This window comes from Equus caballus, chromosome 19 (assembly GCF_041296265.1).
Source record: "Equus caballus isolate H_3958 breed thoroughbred chromosome 19, TB-T2T, whole genome shotgun sequence".
NCBI lineage: Eukaryota > Metazoa > Chordata > Mammalia > Perissodactyla > Equidae > Equus > Equus caballus.
The window spans coordinates 1,265,783-1,287,675 of NC_091702.1; the positions used below are offsets into that span (position 1 = coordinate 1,265,783).

Sequence of the window (21,893 nt, forward strand, 5' to 3'; positions counted from 1 at the left end):
AGAAGAACTACTAAAACACCCAAAAAAAGAAAAAGTGACAAAATGGCAATAAATACATATTTATCAATAACTACTTTAAATGTCAATGGACTAAATGCTCCAATCAAATGCCATAGGGTGGCCAACTGGATAAAAAAACAAGATCCATGTATATGCCGCATACAAGAGACACACTTCAGACCTACAGACACTCACAAACTGAAAGTGAAAGGATGGGAAAAGATATTCCATGCAAATGGCAAAGAAAAGAAAGCAGGGGTAGCAATACTTATATCAGACAAAATAGACTTTAAATCAAAAACTGTAATAAGAGACAAAGACGGGCACTACATAAAGATAAAGGGAACAATCCAACAAGAAAATATAACACTTGTAAATATCTACGCACCCAACATAGGAGCACCTAAATATATAAAGCAACTATTAACAGACATAAGAGGAGAAATAGACAGTAACACAATAATAGTAGGGGACTTTAACACTCCACTTACACCAATGGATAGATCATCCAAACAGAAGATCAATAAGGAAACACTCGCCTTAAAGGACACATTAGACCAGATGGACTTAGTAGATATATACAGAACATTCCATCCAAAAACCACAGAGTACACATTCTTTTCAAATGCCCATGGAACATTCTCCAGGACTGATCACATATTAGGCCACAAAACAAGTCTCAATAAATTTAAGAAGATCGAAATAATACCGTGCATCTTTTCTGACCACAAAGGTATGAAACTGGAAATCAACTACAGAAAGAAAACCAGAAAAGCCACAAAAATGTGGAGATTGAACAAAACGCTACTGAACAATGATTGGGTCAATGAAGAAATCAAAGAAGATATCAAAAAATTCCTGGAGACAAATGAAAATGAAAACATGACACGCCAAAATCTGTGGGATACAGCAAAAGCGGTTCTACAAGGGAAGTTTATAGCAATTCAGGCCTACCTCAACAAAGAAGAAAAATCCCAAATAGACAATCTAAAAGCATACCTAAAGGTACTGGAAAAAGAACAACAAACAAAGCCCAAAATCAGAAGGAAGGAAATAATAAAAATCAGAGCAGAAATAAATGAAATAGAGACTAAGAAAACAATAGAAAAAATTAATGAAACCAAGAGCTGGTTCTTCGAAAAGATAAACAAAATGGACAAACCCTTAGCTAGACTCACCAAGAAAAAAAGAGAGAAGGCTCAAATAAATAAAATCAGAAATGAAAGAGCAGAGATTACAACGGACACCTCAGAAATACAAAAGATAATAAGAGAATACTATGAAAAGCTATACGCCAACAAATTGGATAATCTAGAAGAAATGGATAAATTCTTAGAAACATACAACCTTCCAAAACTGGACCAAGAAGATGTAGAAAATTTGAATAGACCGATCGCCAGTAAGGAGATCGAAACAGCAATCAAAAACCTCCCAAAAAGTAAAAGTCCAGGACCAGATGGCTTCCCTGGTGAATTCTACCAAACACTCAAAGAAGAGTTAATACCTATCCTTCTCAAACTCTTCCAAAAAATTGAAGAGGAGGAGAGGCTTCCTAACTCCTTCTACGATGCAAACATTATCCTGATACCAAAACCAGACAAGGACAACACAAAAAAAGAAAATTACAGGCCACTATCACTGATGACCATCGAGGCAAAAATCCTCAACAAAATACTAGCAAATCGAATACAACGATACATTAAAAAGATCATACATCATGATTAAGTGGGATTCATTCCGGGGATGCAGGGATGGTTTAACATCTGCAAATCTAACAACGTGATACACCACATTAACAAAATGAAGAATAAAAATCACATGATCATCTCAACAGATGCAGAGAAAGCATTTGACAAGATACAGCATCCATTTATGATAAAAACTCTAAATAAAATGGGTATAGAATACCTCAACATAATAAAGGCCATATATGACAAACCCACAGCAAATATCATTTTCAATGGAGAAAAACTGAAAGCTATCCCTCTAAGAACAGGAACCAGACAAGGATGCCCGCTGTCACCACTCTTATTTAACATAGTATTGGAAGTCCTAGCCAGAGCAATCAGGCAAGAAAAAGAAATACAAGGGATCCACATTGGAAAAGAAGAAGGGAAACTGTCATTCTTTGCAGACGACATGATTTTATATCTAGAAAACCCTAAAGAGTCCACTAAAAAACTTTCAGAAATAATAAAGGAATATAGTCAAGTTGCGGGATACAAAATCAATGTACAAAACTCAGTTGCGTTTCTATACACTAACAACGAAGTAGCAAAAAGAGAAATTCAGAATACAATCCCATTTACAATTGCAACAAAAAGAATAAAATACCTATGAATAAACTTAACCAAAGAGGTGAAAGATCTCTACACCGAAAACTATAAAACATTGTTGAAAGAAATCGAAGAAGACACAAAGAAATGGAAAGATAGTCCGTGCTCTTGGATTGGAAGAATTAACATCGTTAAAATGTCCATACTTCCTAAAGCAATCTATAGATTCAACACAATCCCTATCAAAGTTCCAACAACATTTTTTACAAAAATAGAACAAAGAATCCTACAAGTTATATGGAACAACAAAAGACCCCGAATAGCCACAGGATTCCTGAGAAAAAAGAACAAAGCTGGAGGTATCATACTCCCTGATTTCAAATTGTACTACAAAGCCATAGTAACCAAAACAGCATGGTACTGGCACAAAAACAGACACACAGATCAATGGAACAAAATTGAGAGCCCAGAAGTAAACCCACACGTTTATGGGAGCCAAGAGCATACGATGGAGAAAGGAGAGTCTCTTCAATAAATGGTGTTGGGAAAACTGGACAGCCACATGCAAAAGAATGAAAGTACACCATTCCCTTACACCATGCACAAAAATCAACTCAAAATGGATTAAAGACTTGAATGTAAGACCCGAAACCATGAGACTTCTAGAAGAAAACATAGGCAGTATGCTCTATGACATTGGTCTGAGCAGCATATTTTCAAGTCCCATGTCTGACCAGGCAAGGGAAACAAAAGAAAAAATGAACAAATGGGAGTACATCAAACTAAAAACCTTCTGCACAGCAAAGGAAACCATCAACAAAACGAAAAGAGAACCTAACAATTGGGAGAAGCTATTTGCAAACCATATATCAAATAAGGGGTTAATATCCAAAATATACAAAGATCTTATATAGATCAACAACAAAAAAAACCAACAATCCAATTAGAAAATGGGCAAAAGATCTGAACAGAGATTTCTCCAAAGAGGTCCAGATGGCCAACAGGCATATGAAAAGATGCTCAACATCATTAGCTATCAGGGAAATGCAAATCAAAACTACAATGAGGTATCACCTCACTCCGGTCAGAATGGCTATAAATAACAACACAGGAAACAACGAATGTTGGAAAGGGTGTGGAGAGAAGGGAACCCTTGTTCACTGCTGGTGGCAGTGCAAGTTGGTGCAGCCACTATGGAAAGCAGGATGGAGTATCCTCAGAAAATTAAGGATAGATCTACCATACGATCCAGCTATTCCACTGCTGGGTATTTATCCAAAGAACTTGAAAACACAAAGGGATAAAGATCCTTGCACCCCTAAGTTCACTGCGGCATTATACACAATAGCCAAGACTTGGAAGCCACCTAGGTGCCCATCAAGGGACGAATGGATAAAGAAGATGTGGTATTTATACACGATGGACTACTACTCAGCCATAAGAAATGACGAAATCCGGCCATTTGTGACAACATAGATGGACCTTGAGGGTATTATGCTGAGTGAAATAAGTCAGAGGGAGAAAGTCAAATACCATATGATCTCACTCATAAGTAGAAGATTAAAAACGACAAAAAGAAAAAAAAAAACACATAGCATTGGAGATTGGACTAGTGGTTACCACTGGGGGAGGCAGGAGGGCAAAAGGGGTGATTAGGCTCACATGGGAGGGGATGCACTATAATTAGCGTGCGGGCGGGGAACATGATGTAATGTACACAGAATTCGAAATACGATGTACATCCGAAAAAAATAAAAATTTAAAGAAATAAAGAAATAAATGCATCTAGATTGGTTTTTCTCAAATAAACACATTATAGTTTCTGAAAAGGCAATAATTTTATTTCTAGACCTAAACTATAATTTCTCCAGAGTAAGGAAAAGTAGCCTAAAAAGAAATTTTTCAATAAAAGCTAACCTTAAATGAAAGTACACTGCAAATACTAAAATATGACATGAATTATCAACTGACTTAATTGGAAAGATAATGTAAAATGTACTTTACCTCACCAAGTCCAAAGTTCCACGACTGCTTAGAAGGCAATTCTTTCAAAGGGATGTTACCCCTAGGGTCACAAATAAGACAGTATTAAAGTTTGATTTATTCTCTCTGAAAATTATTGTTCTAAATTATGGTTCCCAAAGTTGGCTGCAGATCAGAATTATAAGGGAAGCTTTTTAAAAAATAAATAAGCTCCATCCTAAGGGTGTGGGTCAAATTTGGTATTTTGTATTTTAAAATCACCCCCTTGAGTGATTCAGTTCTGCACCCAGCTTTGAGAACCATGTTCTAAAATCACTTTCATAAAGTACATTTTAAAATTCAAGGTCTAACATGCTAATTTTTATTCATAAGTTTCTGAATACCTGGAAGTTTGACAGCAAAGAACCTAATTTTTTTATTTTATTAAATAAGTTCTGAATGTTTTATTCGTTGTGCCAATCCCATAAAAATGGCATATAGGTATTCTTTTTACAAATAGATATTTTAAATATTTCCATAAGAAAGTACTTCTAAAATAAAAACCTATTCTAATTCATGATTGTTAATTACCAAGATTTGACTAAACCACAATTATTACCAAGAAAGTTAGGACTATTCCGAAACTACAAGTTTTCTTTAATTAAGTATAACTGCAGTCCCATAAACTCTTGATATGTTTGCTTATGCCATTAGCATCTGAATTCTATTACTCCCTTGTTCTGATTCTATACTAACCAAGCCACCTTCCCATGGAGAGCTGCCAAAAATTAGAAAACATGCTTATCATGCCAGTAAACATTCCTATATAAGTAACCCTTCTATTTCTTACTGTAAATTAATAAATTGACATTCTGGTGAGTGTGTAAGTTTCTTGAACACATAAGTCAGTTTTCTCAAATCTAATTAACACTAAGATTCAGATAAGATGACGGCTTTGTGCTGGCAAATACGAGCACCATACTCTCAACTAGGATGATATTACTAAGATTCTGACAACTGGTAAGCCTTTGTAGAGGCCAGTCTGCCCACTCTGAGACAGCAACACCCCTACCTCACATTGCATCAATTCAACCCTTCAATACGCATTATACTAGATGCTGAATTGCATTCCCCAGATTTACCTGAAAACTTACAAACGGTTCACTGGATATATCTGGATTGTCTTCTGTGGTGCCTTCTCTTGGTAATCACTTTCAAATTTTCCTTTAAAAATAAAAGTATGCATTGAACTAAAACTCTAGCACAGACTAGTTCTTTTTTTTAAATTGGAAGCTTATTAGCATGACCCATATGGAACGAAATCACTGGTCCACACAATGTCACATAATAGACAGTCACTCTATTTTCAATTTTATACTCCTCCAAATACACACACACACACACACACACACACACACATATCTATATTATATATAAATATGTACTAAAAACAAAAAGACCAATAGATTATTACCCTTCTCGCGTATAACACCAACCTTTTTTTTCAGAGCTGGCTGGGAAACTATCCTTCTCAAAAGATGTACTAAGATTATTTCTTTCATGATCGTTATACTCTTTCTGATAGTTCTTGTTTGGCTGACACTTTTCTGGGTAACTTGTCTTATTAAAAGTAGAATTACTAAAAGTCAACTCTGGATTTGTAAAAGTACTTCTAATGCATCTCTCAGTGGAATGGTTTTTATCAGAACTAGTGACTGCACAAATATCTCCCATACTGTCAAAACCACACTTGTCAAAGGTTTTCTTTATACTCCACTGATCTATGTTTAATAAATTGATCACATTTTCACTAATAAAAGAGTCACAATTCTCTGACAGAAGGCTGGGTGTTGGCTGGTTCGCATCTTCAAGAAAACTTGAAATCTCTTTCCTATTTTCTTCCAAAATATGTTGTACTGACTGTTTTTCAATAATGAAGTCTGACTGTCTTCTCTCATCCATGGTTCCACAATCTTCACCTGTAACTATATCAGGTCTTTCAGTAAGGAAATTCCGATTTCCTGGACTTTGAGATAAATAAAAACATATTTAACAAGAAAAGCATAGAAAATTTTCATTTAGAAACTTAAAGTTAAATTCTTAGAGAACATACTGAGTAGCTACTAACATTTACCTGGACTATGTTTTCAGTTTTTTATTTGAATAAATAATATTTTTTTTGGGTGGAAATTTGTCTAATGTGCCTCAGTGAGTATGAAAATAATCTACACTTAGTTTTGTATTTCAACACAAAAAAATGTGTTGAAATGAAGTATGATGTGGTTCAATTCACTGTTATATTAACAAAATATGACCAACCTATATCATGTCTTCTGTAATAAGGTCTAGTGAATACCCTAGACAACCACTGCATGTAACTGCTGCTCTGTTTAATCAGAGAAAGATATTTTGAACACACTGCAGGGAAAAATTATCCCCAGTGTTAAAACATCAAATCAGAGTTATCAGAACACTATAACAGATATCTCTCAACCTAACAAGGATATAAAAACAACTCTGAAGTTCCCAAGGGAGAGCAATACAGATACAAATGCATATATATGTAATAAAGCCAAGAGATAAGACGAATTAGATGAAAAGGTTAGCCTAGATAACTTATAAGTTCCCTTCTAATGTATAAATCATAATTCTAAGTTATGTCCAACTTGTATAAAAGAATCAAAGCTATTATACGAAATAATTAAAAATCAAGATATTCTGGGGCTGGCCCTGTGGCAGAGAGGTTAAGTTCACACGTTCCACTTCGGAAGCCCAGGGTTTCGCCAGTTCAGATCCTGGGTGCGGACCTAGCACACTGCTCATTAAGCCATGCTGACATGGCGTCCCATATAGCAGAAGCAGAAGGACCTAAAACCAGAATATACAACTATGTACTGGGGGGTTTTGGGGGTAAGAAGAAAAACAGAAATAAATAAAGATTGGCAACAGATGTTAGCTCAGGTGCCAATCTAACAAAAAAAAAAAAATCAAGATACTCTGGACTTTGTTGCCATTGACTATCCACAAATTTACTTAGGGGTGGGCTGTTCCAGAGATTGGAGGTACCAAAGAAATTTAGAAAAGAAACATAGACCGCTAAAACTGATTGATTTCCAATTTTATTTTTTAAGTTATTCATTAAACATCTAATGAGCAGGTCCACCTGCCGTGTTCCAGGCACTATGCCACGTATTGGGGACAGAGAGAGAAAAGAATTCAGTTTGGCATTAAGGAGAGAGAGAGATTTTGTCCAGGAATGTTCATAGACCGTGATCCTACACTGTTTCTCAATACGGGTCTTAGTGGTGTTTTGAGCAGAATAATGTTATTCTGTGATATCAAAGGCATAACCTATAGCACACAATAATATACACCATTCACACCAGAGAAACTGTATTACTTTAAATGAGAAAATAAATGTAAAAGCACTTCATAAATTAGAAAGCACACTACAAATGTAAATAATCATTTTTAAACAGCATTTTAAGCATTCTGACTCAGAAGAATCACTCACTGAGAGATCTGGAGAACAGAGAAATGTATAATGCACAGTTATTGCTCACAAGAAATAGTCCGGAAGGGGAAAGAAAAACTAGAAAGTGATAAGTGCTATTCTACAGTGTTACGACAGTAAATAAAAGAAATGCTTTTACTTGAGAAAAATCAAGTTGGTGGCATTTGAGTTGGGGACTGAATGTTGGGAAGGATTGCTACTTGTAAAGATGACAGAGAGAAATGATGCTAAAAATATAAAAGCCTTACTAAGATAAATCGATCCAACTTCTTTAACACTTTTTCCTATAGATAAAAGTTCATTCATTTACGGACTACAATATGGATAAATTCATTATCTAAATAAGCCTTTTATGTGCATTAAATAGATATTTAATGTATGCCTGCCATGTGGTAGGGAGATAATACAGCTTATATTCTAGTGAAGGAAGATAATAACAAATAAATAAGATAACTAACCATTAATAAGTACAATGGATAAAAGAAATAAACAAATAAAAAAGATAATTACAGCAGCTTTATAGGTGCTACAAGATCAGACGATGGAACAACTTGTGTTGGAGGTCCTTTTCAGATAGCTGGTCAGGAAAGTTCCTAGCAAAGAAGTGATAAATAAGCTAAAGATACAGAATGATTAGACATATAAAGAGAGGAGTATGCATACTGCAGGGGGATGGAATAAACACAAATACAAGATTTGCAGCACATGTGAGAAACAAAAAGAAGAGGAGTAAAGCTAGAATAGAATCAGTGAAAGAAAACTTACGGCCTAAGGCTTAAAAGGTACAAAAGGGCCCAGATCATGTAGAGCTTTATTTTGGAAAAGAGCAATAAGAAATATTGAAAATTGCTAAGTACAAAAGTAAAACTCTCTTGCTTTTTGCCTTAAAAAATATCAGTCTGACTGCTGGGTGAATACGAATATGCTGATTTCCATCTGGCCAAAATGAAGTTAGAGAAACAAGATTTAGCCTCATTGACTGACAGAATTATAAAACTGGACAAACTGTATGAGACAATGGCTTTCAGACTTGGGCCATTGGATAGAATAGGATAACGATCCCTGACAGAGAGAAAACAAGTAAGGTGAATTCTATGACTGCTCCTAGCTTATTGCTTGGAGAGAGTATCCAAGCCACAGAACAGAGAGGGGAAATCCAGTTGGAGCCCACAGATTCCCTTTGTTGAGGAAAGAGCACTGGAAGGTCAGGAAGACTGCAGAGAACAGAGTATGCAGGGCAGAGTACCATGAAGGAGAGTGCTTCAAAGAGAGAGGGCTCCAGAGATCTACAGAAAGTTCTCAAATCTTCAGCTAAGTACTGATCAGCACATGCGTATGAAGTAATTACCCAAGGCTGGGAAAAGCAACACCCAAGATGAGAAGATTGAACAATTCCAGGAACTCAAACAGAAATGGGAAAATTTTGTGTTTCCACCAGTTAGAGTGGAAAACCTCTTAATTCAAAGGAACTCTAAGAATACAAGAAGGATATTGCCTTAGCAGGGGGCAAAATTAGCCACAGAGTGAAGGTGTATCTGGTCCTGTTTAACAAAGTTTAAAGCAAGCCTTAATAAGATCATACTGTTTCCAAGCAACTAAAATCCCAGAAAAACCTCAGGAAAATTTATAGGAATACAAAAATTTCCAGACCAAAAAGATGAAATTCATAATGTATACAATCTAAAAAAAAATTATCAGGAATGCAAAAAAGTAGAAAGTTACAACCCATAATGAAGAGAAAAATCAATTATTAGAAATAGACCAAGAAATGACACAAATGATAGAATTCGTAGACAAGGACATTAAAAGAGTTATCAGAACTATATTCCCTACGTCCAAAAAGATAGATGAAAGACTGAGGATGTTGAATAGAAACATGGAAGATATAAAGAAGAGTCAAAACAAACTTCTAGAGATAAAAAATATACTGAATAGATTTACACAGAGATTAGACACCAAAGAAGATACAACTAGAGAATCTGAAGAAAAAGCAATATAATCTATATAAAATGAAACAATGAGAGAAAAAAAGATGAAGATAAATAAACAGAGCATCAATAAACTGTGACACAACTTCAAATGGACTAACTTACATGTTATTAAGGTCCCCAAAGAAGAGAGGAGAGGAATAAAAAATATCCAAAAAATCAATGGCTGAATTTTCCACATTCGATAAAAACTAAGTTCACAGATCCAAGATGCTCAATGCAGCTCAAAGACAAGAAATAAAAAGAAAAGGAACATCCTAATCAATGGATAGAAATCTATGATAGAAAATCCACCATGGAGAATCTATGATAGAAAAATCTTAGAAACAGAGAAAAATTATATATTAGATATATAGATATTAAGATAAGAATGACAGCAACTTCTAGTAGGAAACAATGCAAAAGATACCTTTCAAAAAGAAAAGAATAAAAACTTACAAATACACAGAAGCTGAAAGAATTAATTACTAGCAGCCCCACACTATAAGAAATGTTAACAAAAGTCTTTCAAGGAAAATATCACCACACGGAAATCTAGATCTACACAAAATAACAAAGACCACCAAAAATGATAAATTTGTGCTTAAGTATAAAAAACATATTTTCTTAATTTTTAACTCTCTTTAAAGCAAAAGGAACAATAATATATTTTTGGATTTATAACATTTATATAAGTGAATGTATGAATACAACACCACAAAGGCCAGAGGGGAGAAACGGAAGCATACCATTACAGGGTTCTTACACAATACTTGAAGTAGTATAACACAACTAGAATATAGTCTGTCATAAATTAAAATATATACAATAAATTCTAAAGAAACCACTGAAAAACAAAACAGAGTTATAGATAACAAGCCAACAAAAGGATAAAGTAAGTCATAAAAAAGACTAAAATCAAATAAAGGCAGAAAAGAGGGAAAGGGAACAAAGATTATATGGGAGAAATAAAAAATAAATAGCAAGAGAACAGACAAATCCAATCATATATCAATTGTTGCACTAAATGTAAACTATATTCATAACCATAATACAAGTCTCAATAAATTTGAAAGGATTCAAATCACACAAAGGATGTTCCCTGTCCACAATGGAATTAATTTAGAAAGATAACAGAAAAGTCTTTAGGAACCAAATAACAAATTTCTAAATATCTCATGGAGTGAAGAAGAAATCAAAAGGAAAACTAGAAAGTTTTTTAACTGAATGAAAATAAAACAAAACATATCAAAATTTGTAGGATGCAGCAAAGCAGCAGTTATGGAAAATTTACAGCACTAAACACGTGCATTAGAAAAGAAAAATAGTCTCAAGTCAATGACCTCAGCTTTCACCTTAAGAAATCAGGAAAAAAGGAGTAAATTAAATCCAAAGTAAACAGACAAAAGGAAATAAAGATAAGAGCAGAATTCAATGAAATAAAAACAAAAGAAATACGTGACACTGAAAGATGATTCTGTGAGAAAATAAATAAAATTGGCAAGTCTCTAATCAGAATAATCACTGGGAAAAAGGGGAGAAGAAACAACTTACCCATATTAGTAATGGGAGAAAAGACATCACTACAGAAGTTAAAGATTTCATACGCATAATAAGGAGATATTATGAATAACTTTAAGTCAATAAATTTTACAACATAGATAAAATCGATACATTTTTTGTATGACACAAACTACCAAAGCTCACTAAAAAAATAATAATCCAACTAGCCTTCTATCTAGTAAAAAATGGAAATTATAGTAAAAAAAAAAAACCTTCTCACAAAAAGAACTTCATACCAACTGACTTCACTGATGAACTCTACCAGACATTTAAGGAAGAAATGTACCAATCCTACACAAACTCTTTCAGAAAATTACACAGGAGGGAATACTTCTCAACTCATTCCATGACACCAACATTAGGCTGATATCAAAACCAGACTAAGATATTACAAGATATTACTAGAAAGTAATCTCCCTCATGAAGACTAATGTAAAAATCCCTAACAAAATTTTGGCAAATCAAATCCAATGAATGCATAACAAGGTTAGCACATTGTGACCAAGCAGGGTTTATCTCAGGAATACAAGGTTGGTTTAACATTCAAAATTAATCAATTGTGGGGCCAGACTTCTGGAATGAGAGACTGAGAAACCTGGCAAATCTTGTGCCCTAAAAGCAGTAACAGAACCAGATAACACTCACCAAAAAAATCATCTCAAATATGGGGAGTGACCAATGGCATCCAATAAACTGTGAAGCAGTACTTCAAGAAAAACTACTCAACCTTAGTAGAACCAGTGGGAGCCTGTGGAGTTTTAGCCTTAGGCTGCCACCATCCCTCCACCCCCAACTCCATGGCTGGTAGCCTACCAAGGCTGAGCTTGTCTGGAGAGGGTCGGGAAGGTGGGAGACTCATGCCCAGGGAATTTGTCAAAAATAATCATGGTCTTGGTGGCAAACTATCAAAGAAGCCCAAAATTGCAGCTGCCTGAGGCTGAGATATTTGGAGCAAGCAAAAACCATCCAGAAATTTCATAGAGAGATCCAGAAAACAAAAAGGTACAAGAGGCTTTGATAAACTCCCAGACCCTCCTGGTGGTCTGGAAGGTTGCATACATGTGTAAGGCTGAGTGCAGACTCAGGAGAGACCAGAAAGAGCTACAGGTATCTACTCATCCCTGGCTGAGTGTAAGGTCTTGTGCAAGGGAGGAAGCCTTGTTAGCTGAAGGTACTTAAACACAACCTCCAACTAATCATTGGTTGGCCTCTAAGCACTGCTTAGAGGGAAATTTATACCTTTTAATGCCTGTATTAGGAGAGAAGAAATATATCAAATCAGTAAGTTAAGCTTGCACTTTAAGAAACTAAAAAAAGACAGGCAAACTAAGCCAAAAGCAAGCAGAAAAAGGAAATCATAAACATTAGGGCAGAGATCAATGGAATGAAAAACAGAAAAATAGAGAAAATTGATAAAACCCTAAACTTAGTTCTTTAAAAAGACCAATAAAATTAGCAAATCTTCAGCTACACTGACCAAGAAAAAAAGGAGAAAAGACACAGATGTAGAACTCAAAAAGGGACATCAACACCAACCTGACAGAAACTGAAAGGATTTCAAGGGAATACTATAAATCACCTTATGCTAACAAATCATACAACTTAGATGAAGCGGATTAATTCCTAGAAAAACACATATTACTACAACTGATTCAAGAAGAAATTAGAAAATCTGAATAGATCTTTACACAAGTAAAAAAAATTAGTAAAAAGCCTTCCCACTAAGAATAGCCCTGATGCAAAAACATCTAAAGAATCCACAAATTCTTCTATTAAATAGAGCAAACACTTTACACTTTATTATATGAGGCCAGTATTATCCTGATATGAAAGCCAGACAAAAAACATAAGAAGAAAAGAAAAATTCAGACCAATTTTCCTAATGAATATGGAGGCAAAAATCATAAACAAAATATTAGCAAACCAAATCCAGCATTACATGAAGAGGTTTATATATAATGACCAAGCAGCTTTTAACCCAGGAGTGCAAGGTAGTTTAATACTTCAAAAGACGGTAATATATTACATGTTAATAGAATAAAGGAAAAAACTAGATGATAATCTCAAGGGACACAGAAAGAGCATTTGACAAAATCCATGATAAAAACGTTCAATGAACTAGGAATAGAAGGGACTTTCCTCAACCTGATAAAGGGCACCTACAAAAAAACCTACAGCTAATATCATACTTAATAGTGAAGGCTAAATGCTTTTTCCCTAAGAGTGGGAAAAATGCAAGCATGTCCACTCTTGTCACTGCTATTCAACACTGTACTAGAGGTTGTAGTCACTCAGGCAAGAAAAACAAGTAAAAGGCAACCAGATTGAAAAAGGAGAGATAAAAACACCTTTATTTATAGACAACATAATCCAGTATGGTGAAACTCCTAAAGAATCCACAAAAATACTACTAGAACTAATAATGATCTCAGCAAAGTTGAAGGATACAAGATCAATATACAAAAATTAATTGTATTTCTATACACTAGCAATGAACAATCCAAAAATGAAATTAAGAAAATAATTCAATTCACAACAGCATAAAAAGAATAAGATACTTAGAAATAAATTTAACAAAAGCAGCACACTGCTTATATATTGAAAACTACAATACATCACTGAGGGGCCAGCCCAGTGGCCAAGTGGTTAAGTTCACACGCTCCACTTCAGCGGCCCAAGGTTTTGCCGGTTCGGATCCTGGACGCGGACATGGCACCACTCATCAGGCCACATTGAGGCAGTATCCCACATGCTACAAGTAGAAGGACCCACAACTAGAATATATAGCTGTGTACTGGGGGGATTTGCGGAGAAAAAGCAGGACAAAAAAAAGATCGGCAACAGTTGTTAGCTCAGGTACCAATCTTTAAAAAAAAAAATCCATTACTCAGAGAAATTAAAGAAGATCAAACACAATGTAATATGGTTCAGCCATAAAAAAGGAAATCTTGCCATTTGTGACAACATAGATGAAGAGGGAGAACATTATGCTAAGTGAAATAAGTCAGACACAGAAAGACAAACACTATATGATTTCACCCATACATGGAATCTAAAACGTCACACTCGAAGCAGAGAATAGAATGGTGGTTGCCAGATGCTGGCGAGTAGGGGAAATGAGATATTAGTCAAAGGGTACAAATTTCCAGTTATAAGATGAGTAAGTTCTGGGGATCTAATGTACAAGATGATGACTATAGTTAATAATACTATATTGTATACTTGTAAATTGCATATTTGTTAATAGAGCAGATCTTAAGTGGTCTGATCACATACCCAAAAATGGTAACTATTTGAGGTGATGAATGTGTTAATTAGCTTGACTGTGGTAATCATTTCACAATGTATATGTATAGGAAATCATCATCTTGAACATCTTAAATATATACAATTTTTATTTGTCAATTATATCTCAATAAATCTGGAAAAATAAAACTCTTCAAACACACTGGAAGGTTCTCTCATGCCCCTCCAAGTCCACACCTCCCAACAGTAACCACCATTCTGAGTGCTATCACCATTCATTAATTCAGCCAGGTTCTGAACTCCACATAAATGGAATTACACAATGGTCCTCTTTTTGTGTTGAGATTCTTCCATGGAGATGCTTGTTACTGCATGTATCAGCAGTTTATTTTTTTTCATTTCTGTGTATTATTTCACTGCATGAATATTATATAATATTCTATTCTTTTGTGTGTGTGTGAGGGAGACTGGCCCTGAGCTAACATCTGTTGCCTATCTTCCTCTTTTTGCTTGAGGAAGATTGTCACTGAGCTAACCTCTATGTCAATCTTCCTCTATTTTGTGTGGGATGCCACCACAGTGCGGCTTGACAAGTGGTGCTAGGTCTGCACCTGGGATCCAAACTTGCAAACCCTAGGCCACCGAAGTGGAGCACGCAAACTTAACCACTATGCCACCAGGCCAGCCCCATAATATTCTATTATTAATGGACATCTCGGTTAGTTCAAATTTGGGACCACTATGAATAAAGCTGTTACGACATTCAAAAAAAAATGAATAGGAGAAACATTTCATGTTCATGGATTGGAAAAATCACTATTGTTAAGATGGCAATTTTCCCCAAATTGATCTACAGATTCAATACAATCCCTATCAAAATCCAAGTAGGCTTTTTTTATTTCCAGAAACTGACAGGTTGATGCTAAAATTTACATGGAAATGCAAAGGACTAAGAAAAGCCAAAACATTTTCAAAAAAGAACAATAAACTGGAAGACTAATACAGTTCTCAATTTCAAAACATACAGTAAAGCTATAGCAATCAGGACAGTGTGGCACTGACATAAAGATAGACATAATTAACCGATGGAACAGAACTGAGATTCCTGGGGGAAAAGAAAAACAACTTACATTTTTGGTCAATCGATTTTCAACAAAGGTACCAAAGCAATTCAGTGGGGAAAAGATATTCTTTCCTTTCCACAAATGCAAATGGTGAATTTAGACCCTTACCTCACACAATACATAAGAGTTAACTCAAAACAGATCAGAGACCTAAATGTAAGATCTAAAACTACAAGACAGAAAAAAACATAGGAAAAAATCTTCATGGCCCTGGCTTAGTCAAAGACTTGTTAGCTATGACAACACACAAACAATTTCTAAATGAAAAAATTAATAAACTGTATCTCATCAAAATTAAAACCTTTTTTACTTCAAAAAGACACCACTAAGGAAAGGAAAAAGGTAAGCATTTCACCAAAGATACACAAATGGCTGATAAGCACATGAAAAGATGCCAACATCATTAGTCATTAGGGAAATGCAAAATTAAAACCAAAGTAAGATACTATTACATATTGATTAGAATGGCAGATATATTTAAAAGACTGACTTTACCAAGTGTTGTCAAAGGTATGCTGCAACTGGAACTCTCATACACTGCTGATGCGATGTAAAATGGTACAAATCACTTTAGAAAACAGTTTGTCAGTTTCTTAAAAATTTAATCATATACCTACCATATGACCCAGCCATTCCACTCGTAGATATTTCCCCAAGAGAAATGAAAGCATATGTCTAAACAAAGACTTCTATATGAACTTTCATAGCAGCTTTATTTGGAATAGCCAAAACTTGGAGAAAAAAGCCAAATGGTCATCAACAGATGAATAAACTGTGCTATGGCCATACAATGGAATACTACTCAGCAATAAAAAGGAATGAACCATTGATATACACAACCAACGACATAGATGAATCTCAAATTATGCTAGGTCAAAGAAGCTAGACCAAAACAAGGAAAACATACTGTATTAATGCAATTTATATAAAATTCTAGAAAATACAAACTAATCAACAGTGATAGAAAGCAGATCAGCAGTTGCCTTGGGATGGGAGTAAGGGATGTAAAGTAGCCAGAGGAAGGGATTACAAAGGTGCCCAAAGAAACTACTGGGGATGATGAATGGTCATTATTTTTGACATATGTCACAACTTACCAAAGTGCACATTTTAGATAAGTTCAGTTTATGGTATGTTGATTATACATTAATAAAGTGTGAAAAAAAATAGACCTAAGGACAAAGAGGAAACAAAAAGAACTGTTATATGGCTATTACAATTCTAGGCAAGAGGCAGTGGTGGCTTAGACTGAAATGGAACCTGTAGAGATGGAGACATGAGTAGATAACTTTAAAGTTTATTAGAATACAGAATTGACAATACTTTGTGAAACAGATATTGGGAGTTGAAGGAAAGGAAGGAATCAGGTACAACTTTTTTTTAGCTTAAGCAACTGAGTGAATAGTGGTGCCATTTACTAAAACGAGGAAGACTGAGACAGAATTACAGAGTCAAAGTTTCTCATTATGATTACCAAGAGTGATTCAAACTGGTTTTACAAGTCTAATGTCTTTTAAAACAACAAACCAGAGTTTAAATACAGACACCTAGAAAATAAAAATGGGGCACTGATCAACTACCATAAATATGAAAAAAATATTATTATGTTTATGATAAAGAAAAAGAAAGTAGTAATTCATAAAACAGGGATTATAAAACAGATGCAAAGCACCTTGGCCCAAAATTTTTTTTAAAATAAATAAATGAAAGGTAGATATGTACATCAGAAAATCGTTACTTATAACTACTTTAATTAAATGCTACATTTTACTTACAGTGGTTTTTTTTCCTTAGAAGTTTTACTTAGGTCTGTTTACATTTCTAACTAAAACTACTTCTGTCCAGTAAAATCAAATTAATAACTCAAAGAAAGCATGCTACAGGTTCTTTATTTCCTTCAACATCTTTGCTTACCTGTTTAATCTTTCAAATAATGTTCCAAATTGTGCTGTTTTATATGATGGACTGAAAGCATCTTGATTTTTGTTTAATTCGGAAATCACGGAATTAGAATAATTAACATTACTGAGCTGAAAAAAAAAAAGGAAGAACCTGCCAAAAGGGTAAATGTACATATATACAATTTAAATAATTTACCGTAAAACCTCATTTAAGTAGACATCTATAGTTTAAAAATGTATTTTTTAGTCTAAAAGAAAGAGTGTCCTTATTGAAAACAAAATAAATAGTGTTCTAATAATGAAAGCAGTGTCAGTATTTGAATGACTGCTAAAATAACAGGGTTGATCTATGGTGAGCTAACCATTTTCTCAGAGGTAAAAAAAGATTAAAAAAAAAAAGACCCGGAACACCAAGATCTTGAGTAAATAAAAGTTAAATATCGCTGACAGAAAATAATGATTTCTCCCAAGGAAACAACTGTACTTATCTCAGTTCCTCCATTTACTAAGTAATTTTAGACTGCTACTTTAATCTTTTGTTTAAAAAAAGATTTTATCTTTCTTCTTTCTCTCCAAAACCTCCCGGTACATAGTTGTGTATTTTTAGTTGTGGGTCCTTCTAGTTGTGGCATGTGGGACACCGACTTAGCATGGCCTGACGAGCTGTGCCATGTCCACGTCCAGGATTCGAACCGGCACAACCCTGGGCCGCCGTAGTGGAGCGCGTGAACTTAACCACTCGGCCACAGGGCCAGCCTCTGCTACTTTAATCTTTCTGAATATCGCTACCACTGAGTGCAAAACGGGGAAAGTATGGACAGACTCTTGTGAAAAGCAGATGTGATAACCCATTTGTTAATGAGGAAGGTACCATATAAAGATATTATAATGGCCCAACACTAATCTATCCAGCAATAATAATTCATATCTGTAGTATATTTTATGTATAAGCCATGAAACACAGAAACGAGACGTCCAAAGACAAGCAATGACAGAAAGAGTCAGAAAAAAAAAAGCGTGCAGGCAAAAAGAGATACTAAAAGTCTTTTTTTAAAAAAACGTCTAAAATCAACAAAAGCTGAAAATAAAGTCTGATAACACATCTCATCTCAGCCTCAGAGAGACAGTGTCAATGGTGCAGGGACAATGTCATCCCTTGAAGCGAGAAACACACAAACAAATCAAAACAGAAGAGAATATTATATATTGGCTCAATCTACTTCTCCAGGGACTAGTAAGCCCCAGACCACTTTTTATTCTAACCTGTTTTTCAACTCATTTTCTTATGTAAGTTATAGTCTCATTTTAATTTTCCTGAAATCTCTCCAAATATATATCCAAATAAATAAATTCCCTAATACTTCACAATGTGACACCACACCTTACCAGGGACGTTAGCTTCTCTTTTCTCTCTTCTGCCATATGAAGTACAACATTATTTACCCCTTTGGAGATAATCACTAACCTGCAGTCTCTAAGTAGAAGATTATTCAAGTATAGATTACACAGGGTCTCATTCTCTATCCTATAAACTATTTAACAAAGCAAGGATGAGTTAAAGCTGATGTAGGATGCAAGTTTTAGTCTTATAAAATACAAATGGAATGGGTAACTGAATGTTTTTCATTGCATCACTCGAAAATTATTGGGGGGCCAGCCCAGTGGCATAGTGGTTAAGTTCCCACACTATGCTTCGGCGGCCCAGGGTTCACTGGTTCAGATCCTGGGCACAGACCTACATACCACTCAACAAACCATGCTGTGGCAGCAACCCATATACAAAATGGAGGAAGAGGGCCACAGGTGTTAGCTCAGCAACAATACTCCTCAAACAAAAAGAGGAAGACTGGCAACAGATGTTGGCTCAGGGCCAATCTTCCTCACCAAAGCAACAACAAAAAATTATTGGGTCCTTAAATTAATAAGCCTAGCACAATACTTCATTTTCCCTTCTCTGAAAAGCAGAAAACATACTTCAATAAAATTGAATATCATTACATATTGTATATAACTATAATACTGTAATATATAACTACAATTTATAAATTATCATAAATTTGCTAATTATAAATTAATTTAGAAATAGTACACAAATATGACATAAAACCACCTCATGCTAAAAATGGGAGAGATTCAAAACTAAATATTCTTGTTAACCTTGTTAACAAGATAGAGCGTTTACATAACCATTTTACTCACTACCATTATATATTAGTATAGTAACCTTTAATAATTTTATATTTTTTAACTCTATGTAAACTTAGTAAAAGATCATTTCTTGGTATGTTCTATGGCGTATATATTTCAAACTTTAAAAATTTGGATGTTTTTATAATTTTAACTATAGAGACTACAAGGATTGAACATTTTAGCACTAAATATCTCTATCTATATACATATATGTGCATAGTCTTGGATGGAAGTGCATATAACCAGCTATCTTTCAAGTCATAGAAAGAATCAAGCCATCACAACTTATACTTTAACAGATTACTCTGACATCACTGAGATTATGTACTGCTATTCACAGGATCCTTTCCATATCATGTATACTGGGCCATCATGACATCACCAACTACTCCTTTACTGTGATTACAATCAAGTATTACATAACACATTGAACTATGGTCAATTTTACTATCAATAATTTTATAAAAAGATGATGATTTCAAAGACTTTTAAAGAACATTCCAGTTTTGGGATTCATAATCTTCTACAGCCCAGAGAATTAAGTTTTTGACCTAAGAAGAATTATTATACTTAATTTCTCTCCTAATTTGGCTATATCTATAGCAACCCACAACTAATATTTTTTCAATCCATAAAAAGAAAAAAAGAGCATATCACAAAAATATAAAATGCTAAGAACTAGTGATTGAAAGGGACCTGTTCACAAACAACCAACCCACTAACTGGGAAAAAATATTGGCAAGTCATATATCTGACAAAGGCTTAATATCCATAATATGTAAAGAACTCACACAACTCAACAACAAAAAAAATCAAACAACCCGATCAAAAAATGGGCAGGAGACATGAACAGACATTTCTCCAAAGAAGAAATACGGATGGCCAAATAGACACATGAAAAGAAGTTCCTCATCGCTGATCATCAGGGAAATGCAAATCAAAACTACACTAAGCTATCACCTTACACCCATTAGAATGACACAAATAACTAAAACAAATAGTAACAAATGTTGGAGAGGTTGTGGAGAAAAAGGAACCCTCATACACTGCTGGTGGGAATGCAAACTGGTGCAGCCACTATGGAAAACAGTACGGATATTCCTCAAAAAATTAAAAATAGAAACACCTTATGACTCAGCCATCCCACTACTGGGTATCTATCCAAAGAGCTTGAAGTCAGCAATTCCAAAAGTCCCATGCACCCCAGTGTCCACTGCAGCATTATTTACAATAGCCAAGATGTGGAAGCAACCTAAGTGCCCATCAACAGATGACTGGATAAAGAAGATGTGGTATATATATACAATGGAATACTACTCAGCCATAGAAAAGAACAAAATCGTCCCATTTGCAACAACATGGATGGACCTTGAGGGAATTATGTTAAGTGAAATAAGCCAGATAGAGGAGGACAATTTCTGTATGACTCCTCTCATATGAGGAATTTAAAAATGTAGACAAAGACAACAGATTAGTGGCTACCAGGGGAAAGATGGGGTGGGGGTTGGGCACAAAGGGTGAAGGGGTGCACCTACAACACAACTGACAAACAATAATGTACAAATGAAATTTCACAAGATTGTAACCTATCTAACTCAATAAAGACTTGTATTTAAAAAAAGAAAGGTACCTGTTCATTCTGCTTTTTTTTCATATGCAACTTTCTGAGGACTAGGCACTATTCTGGGAATAAAATCTTGTCCTGTAATATCTCTGTTAGAAGCTAATTCTGCTGACAAAGATGGTGGTGTGAAGCTGCAGTTTTCTATTCTGCTCAATTGAGGTTCGAACATTGGATATGAGTCCATGACTTGTGAGGACTACAGGAAAGAAGATACAATCATGTGATTTGCCAAAATATATAAACTAGAGACAAGGAAAGTTAAAATAAAAGTGAAAAAGGTCACGAGTTAGAGAAAAAGTCCCAAGTAAAGGCAAGTCATCAGTAACTGACAGTCCTTACTAAGACAAGAGAGGTTATCAACTAAGATTATACTTGAGCTCCTTTCCATCTGCCTTTCTCACCGATGGTCCCCTCTACCCTCAAGCTCCATACCTGCATGTCATCTCCTAATGACAGGAAATCTAAGTTTCATTTATCTACAATTCAGGTGAAAGATTTCCAAGAGATTTTAGTATCACTGCCATTA

At 34.8% G+C, this 21,893-nt stretch overlaps 1 pseudogene; it reads right to left on the reverse strand.

Annotated features, from left to right (window-relative positions):
• The window catches only part of LOC138919039 (regulator of DNA class I crossover intermediates 1-like), a 76,323-nt pseudogene that overhangs the window by 21,428 nt on the left and 33,002 nt on the right, over positions 1–21,893 (reverse strand).